Here is a 7,081-nt window from a genome sequence, read left to right as displayed (position 1 = left end):
ATTATTAGTACAGTAAATTGACTCCTAGTTATACAATATTAGCTATGGCGTTCTTGAACTGCTGGTGATCTTTGATTGTAGCTGTTGGGGCGGGAAGGTCATTCCACTCCACTGAGGTGCGAGGAAAGAATGACTGAAAAAAGCATTAGTTCTATACGATGGAATCCCGACTTTATGAAGATGATCTAATCGAGATGAGATGTATTGGGGGGGGGGGGGGAGGAGTAAAATATGTTTGGCGCGCAAGGAAGGATGAAGAAACAGTTTCTGAAAGAGACAAAGACGAGAGGTTTTACGGAGGGATGTTAGGGATGGCAGATCAAGGTTGATTTCATTGTACTGATGCTTGCAGTTCTATTATAGTTAGACAATACGAAACAAACAGATTGATTTTGAAACATTTCAAGTGAGTGTATTAAGTTTTCATGGCTGGGATCTCAAACTGAAACGGAATATTCGAGTTTAGAGCGAATAAGGACCTTGTATAGTAGTAGCTTTAGGGATGAAGGTGCTTTTGCAAAGTTACGTCGATGATAAGCCAATATGCGGTTAGCGTTTGAATCCTCCAAGTAAGGTTAGATGAAATGTAAAGACCAAGGTATTTATAAGAAGTCTTTCTGGGAGTATTTTTTCAAAGATCTTGTAGTCTACATTACACAAAGAAATTATAGTCTGCAGCTCCCTCTTTTTCAGCACTTCTTAACTTGTACTTTTAGGTATTAGGACCGTATATCCTTGGTAAAAATGGGTGGAAGTATTTTTTCTTGCCATCCCACGTGGAAGACATCAAGCAGCACTCGAGCTAATAAGTCAGTAAATTTCTTATTGAATTTTGTGCTGAGTCCGTCGGAACCAGGAGTCTTACTCATGGGAAGTGAGTTCATGGCATATGAAACAGTTTGTGAAAGAGACAAAGACGAGAGGTTTTACAGAGGGATGTTAGGGATGGCAGATCAAGGTTGATTTCATTGTACTGATGCTTGCAGTTCTATTATAGTTAGACAATACGAAACAAACAGATTGATTTTGAACCATTTCAAGTGAGTGTATTAAGTTTTCATGGCTGGGATCTCAAACTGAAACGGTTAACGCTCTATCTATTAAAGTTTTTTTTCTTTTTCTGAAAGGACTGGTAAGTTGGACAGTAATTCTTTCCCACCTTTTGTATCCCCATCTGGTATCACTTTGCCATAAAGGTCCTTGCAGTGGTCTAGGAAGACTTTTAAAATCCCAGGTGTATCATACACAGTGGTGGCTTCGTTATCAATTACTAGAATTCGTTTTCACAGGGCATATCTTTTCTCATCATTTAGCAATCGTCGTGTTAGGGGTTCATTGAGTGCAAACCGTTTTGTTCATGAACGAACCCCTAACTACTCCTCTATACTTGTTTGCATCATACCGTTGTGACTTTGCTTTGGTTATGTCAATTTCCTCTGTGTATGTCCCAGGGCTAAAAGATTCAAGTTCGTGTAAGGTTGCCAGGATGTTAAATCATTTTCGTCGGTCATTCTTTCGTTCAAACGCCAGGATACTCGAACATTCAGTGGCCCGATTCTTGACCTTCTGTTTAAACATATCCCACTTTGGAAATACGGTAAGTGTATGGAAGTGCAAAACATCTGAGAACAGACAAGAAATGCGTTCAGTGAACCTTTTTTTTTTTTTTCAAAAAGGAGAGTTACATTAAGTATCTACAAGCCCCATTCGGGGCGAAAGGATGACCGCTTTTTTCCCCGATGCAAATTGACACCAGGCAGAGATCAGAGAAGAATATTTCACATTATAGTCACTGATTTGAGTGAACAATTCACCGCACACATGAATCCGGTCAAGGCGAGCATGTGATGAGTTTTAAACGTATGTTTAATGTAGGTCTTCATACTTGACATCACAAGTCTCTATTATGTTTTGCTCAATGATTAATGATTCTAGTGCGGTCGCGCTCGAATCATTTCTAGACGTTGGTTGCGAACAATCTCGATTACTGCAAACAGAGTTGAAGTCGCCAAGAGGAACAATATTTCTATCTGTAGTAAATAATGAGATACAAATGAAAAGAAAATATTCCTGCATTAGGAGAATAACAAACATGAACCTCCAACCCTTATCATCATACGTTAGTGTTGTGTACTGTGTGAATTCTTGAACATTTTCCAGTTTCAGTTTCAGATGCTCGGTTGGAAACATGGTGTCCTTGTGTGTGTATATAAAGTATGGCGTCCTGAATAAACTCGTTCTGTTCTGTTTGGCATTCCGTCGGCTGCTGGGCTCGTCATTACATGGCGACGAGGATGTCCTCCCCTTCGATATGTAGCGTGTAAACGGCGCCGTTCCTAACGAGCATCGCCATGGCCTACGCCGGTCTCGCCCCTCCGGAACCGTTCCGGCCGACACCGTGACCCCCGTCCGTGCCCTGGCCGCAGTGGCATGGCATGTTCAACGTCTACATGCTTGCGTCTGGTGCTGCCGAATTTTCCCCGGAGCGACGCAAGGTCCTTCTGCTGCACTGTCTGGGAGCCGAAGGCCAGCGAATTTTCAACACACTACCTGACACGAAGCCTCCAAGCACCGCCCAGGATACGGGCAAAGATGCAGCGAGCAAGCCGAACGAGTACGACATCGCCGTCGCTTCCTTGGCCCAACACTTAGCTATAACCAGCAACCTGGTCATTGAGCGACACCGCTTCCACCGGCGTTTCCAATCTCCAGGCGAGTCTATCCATGACTTTGCTGCCGCACTACGTGAGCTTGGAACGCCGTGTTGCTTCGCGTCACAAGAAGAGGCACTACGAGAACAATTCGTGACCGGCGTGTCTTCTAACCGCGTTCGTGAACGCCTGTTGCTGGAAGGTTCGTCGCTACCGTTTTCCACCGCAGACCAGATAGCCTTCCAACAAGAACAAGCGGCCGAGCAAATTAAAGAATTTTCCGCGTCCGTACAACCAGTGTCGGCACGTCCTAGCAAGTATTCTGAGCCTCCTTCGCAGTCTTCACGCTCACGGCACGTTACGCGAAGTCACCAGCAGCATGTTTCCCGTAGCGCTATCACGTCACGCTCTGCTCGAGGGAACCGCCCCTCATCTCGTGAGCGCCGCGACCGCCGTTGCTCGCCTTCCGCACCACGCGCACATTCGTCGCACTGCTTCCGTTGCGGCTCTCGTCGGCACCGCGCGTCATGGACTCGTTGTCCAGCACAGGGACAACACTGTTTATTTTGTGGTCGCATTGGTCATTTCAAGAAAATGTGCAACCAGAAACGCTCGCAGTTGACCGATCACGAGGTATTGGTCGAAAACTTGTCGGAGGATGACGCCGTTCAGGTCCTTGTGCTTCAGCGTCCTACAACCTGCGGAATTCATATCGATGTTCAAGTCGGGCAGGTTAACTTGCAACTTCTAGTTGACTCTGGGTCATCGGTGTCCATTTTGTCGAAACGATTATTTGAAGCACATTTTCCGGGCGTAGCTCTTCTGCCTGTTCCACCGCGTTACCCTGATAGACTTCTCGAAAAGGCCCATTTCAGTTCTAGGTTGCTTCTTCTCCGAAGTCTCCATTCAAAGAGGCAAGGCGCAAGTTCTCTTCTATGTTGTGGAGCACGGAACTTCGCTCATTGGTATTGATGGTATCAAGACCCTGAACTTGCGCATTGAAGGGTCCACTATGCAATGCGTTCAAGCTTCTTCCGTCCCTGAGGAACAGGCCTCCGATACTGTCACTCTTCCACCACTGACTTCAGCCCTTGTACACTTCAAGCCTCTTTTCACCTCAGACTTAGACCTCGCCAAAGGCTTTGTTCACAAAGTCAAGACGCACTCTGCGGTCCCGCCCGTAGCATCAAAGCTTCATCGCCTGCCTTTATTTTTGCGACCTCGGGTGTCAGCTGAGCTTCAGCGTCTGGAAAGCTTTGACATCATTGAACGCATTGAAGCGTCAGGGTGAGTTTCTCCCATTGTTGCCATTCAGAAGAGAGATGCGAGCATTAGGCTTTGTGTGGACCTTCGCGAACCCAACAAGGCCATCGTTCCCGACATGTTCCCCCTGCCACACATGGAAGAGCTGCTTCATGCACTGGTGGGAGCCACCCACTTTTCAAAACGTGATCTAGCTTCAGCCTACCACCAGGTCCTCCTGCACAAAGACAGTAGAGACTTAACAGCCTTCATCACCCACGACGGCTTGTTCCGTTTCAAACGAGTTTGTTTTGAGTTGGCCTCAGCGCCAGCAGCGTTCCAACACCAGATATCGCATATTCTTCATGACTGTCCTGGCGTCCTCTTTTATATTGATGACGTTATTGTCTTCGGCAAATCGTCGGAGGAACGTTTCCAGAACCTGGCCAAAGTCCTGCAACGCATCAAGGATGCAGGCCTTAAACTGAATCACAAATGTGTTTTCAATGTCACAGAGTTGACATTCCTAGGTCACAAGGTGACTGACTGCCCAAGGCATTTCGCCTCTCCCAGAAAAGGTAGATTCAATCGTGAACACGCCTGGTCCAACCAAGGCTGCAGAACTCCGCTCCTTTCAAGGTCTCGTGGACTATTATTCGAAGTTCGTTCCTTTTTTAACTGAAGTCGTGGAGCCAATGAGTGCCCTTCTTCGCAAAGACCAACCATTTGTGTTGATGTCACACGTTGATGCCAGCTTTTGCAAGGTCAAGCTCCTGCTTTCTTTTGACTTGGTGCTTCATATGTTTGACCCTGCTCTTCCAATTGTAGTCTTGACGGATGCATCTGAATGCGGACTAGGGGCCGTTCTGCACCCGCGACAGGGCGAGACACTTCGCACCGTTGCTCTTGTTTCGCTCACCCTTTCAACTGCTGAGAGGAAGTATGCTGTTGGCGAAAAAGAAGCACTGGCCTGCATTTGGGCATGTGAACACTGTGAGCACCTCTGGGGACGCCCATTTACTCAGCGAACAGACCGCCAAGCCCTGGTTTTGCTTCTGTCTTCACGTGGTTTGGGACGACGTCCGCTTAAGGTCGCACGCTAGTGTGCAAGACTGCATTACTGCAATTTCACGGTCGAGTTTTTGAAAGGTGCGCAGAACAGTGTAGCAGACGCTCTATCTCGTCTGCCCGCCCCGACCAAGGACCCCGAGCTGGTTTTTGAGCAAGAATCTGTCTGCCTCGTTGAGCCTACGTGTGTCACCATGGAACAATTCCAAGAAGCAGTTCTGAGTGACGCTGTTCTGACTCATGTGAAGTCCTACGCCACCGGTTCTTGGCCGCCGCACAGAAGCGTTCCTGAAAATCTGTTGCCGTTTTTCAGAATTCGAGAAGAACTGTCAGTGGTAGATGAAGTCCTACTGAGAGCAGAGAGGCTGGTTGCTCCCTCGTCTTTGTTGGCCCAGCTCGTTGCTACGGCGCATGAAAGACACCAAGGAATCGTTCGCACTAAGGCAAGGCTTCGCGAACAACTCTGGTGGGCGGGAATGGAAAACCAAGTTAAGACGGCCATCAAGAGCTTCAGTACTTGCCAGGAAGCCGACAAGTTAGCCACGACATCAACTGCTCCAATGCAACCGGTTGAGTTCCCGAATGACCATGGCAGAAGGTTGCAATAGACATAGTTGGTCCCCTAAAGAGAGCCCCTCAGAACTGCCGGTTCGTGATTACTCTGATCGATTACAACTCCAAATGGCCGGAAGTCCATTTCAGCTCAGAAGTAACAACAAGGACTGTAACGGAGTTTTTTCTCAGCGTGTTTGCCAGAGAAGGCTACCCCAATGAGGTATAGTGTGTGATAACGGACCACAATTCATGGAGTTTGTCCACTTTCTGCAAGAACGGTCCATTCGGATCGCGCATTCATCAGTGTACTATCTCCAGGCCGCCAATGGCCAAATAGAGCGGTTCAATCGCACTTTCAAGGCATTCATTCAGCTGGTTGTTTTGGAATGTCGACCGCTGCGACTGGCTATCACCGAGTACCTCGGAATCTACAGATGCACTCCGCATTCTATTACAGGGATTGCCCCTGCTGTTCTCCTTCATGGGAGATTGCCAAGAGCACGGCTGAACGTCGTCGGCTTTCCATCACCGTTACTCGAAGAGGAGCCAGCAAGAGAGCTGTCAAAGTTGAGATCGCGAGTGAAGCGTCACCAGCTTTACAGCGAACAGTACACCGACAGAAGGAGAGCAGCAAAAAAGAAAAGGTTGTTGTAGGAGACCACGTCAGTGTTAAGAAGTCATCCGTTTCCTTCAAGGGTGGTCCTGTTTTCAGTCGTCCAAAAAAGGTCGTCAAGCAGCGAGGCCCGTCGTCCTTCCTTCTCGACGATGGACGAACTCGGAACGCCCCCAAGGTGTGCAAGGTGCCTGCACTTGCGGCTGACGACTGCATTCAGCCAAGTGAAACATGGGTGCCCCGCAGTGCTTCATCTCAGGTGCAAGAACCTGTGCCGTCCCAGGAACCTGTGCCGTCCCAGGAACTTGTGCTGCCCGAGGAACCTGTGCTGCCCGAGGAAACTGTGTTGCCCGAGGAGCCTGTGCTGCCCGAGGAGCCTGTGCTGCCCGAGGAGCCTGTGCTGCCCGAGGAGCCTGTGCCGTCCGAGGAGCCTGTGCCGTATCAGCAAACTGCTCCACAGGAATAGCCTGTGCCGGGTCAGCATACTACACCGCCTGAAGAACCTGGGACGGAGCGTCGAGTGCAACCCCACAGGGACAGGCGTCCACCTGTTAGGTTCCGGGACGATGTCTAATGTTCCCTTCCGTTTTTTTATACTATGTTTTCTGTTGTAATTGTGAGCTTAGTTAGTTGCAGTTCTGTAAAAATTGTATAATGTGGTTTGTACAAATTGTATGATGTATATATGTATATAAATATAAAATGGGCAAGTCGTTGCTAACAGTGCACTAACCAAATAACCTACTAATCAATTCTCACCAAAACAAATTCAAGGAAGAAAATATGATGTGTATTGTGTGAATTATTGAACATTGTCCAGTTTCGGTTTCAGATGCTCGGTTGGCAACATAGTGTCCTTGTGCGTGTATATAAAGTATGGCGTCCTGAATAAACTCTTTCTGTTCTGTTTGGCATTCCGTCGGCTGCTGGCTCGTCATTACAGTTAGGCAAC

At 47.9% G+C, this 7,081-nt stretch overlaps 1 pseudogene; it reads left to right on the top strand.

Annotated features, from left to right (window-relative positions):
• Nucleotides 1-2,351: 2,351 nt before the first annotated feature.
• On the top strand, nucleotides 2,352-6,595 carry LOC115325254 (annotated as a pseudogene).
• Nucleotides 6,596-7,081: the final 486 nt, after the last annotated feature.

This window comes from Ixodes scapularis, unplaced genomic scaffold, assembly GCF_016920785.2.
Source record: "Ixodes scapularis isolate PalLabHiFi unplaced genomic scaffold, ASM1692078v2 PGA_scaffold2__306_contigs__length_199485367, whole genome shotgun sequence".
Taxonomy (NCBI): domain Eukaryota; kingdom Metazoa; phylum Arthropoda; class Arachnida; order Ixodida; family Ixodidae; genus Ixodes; species Ixodes scapularis.
The sequence above is the reverse complement of the archived record's forward strand: the minus strand, read 5'-3'. Positions and strand labels throughout refer to the sequence as shown.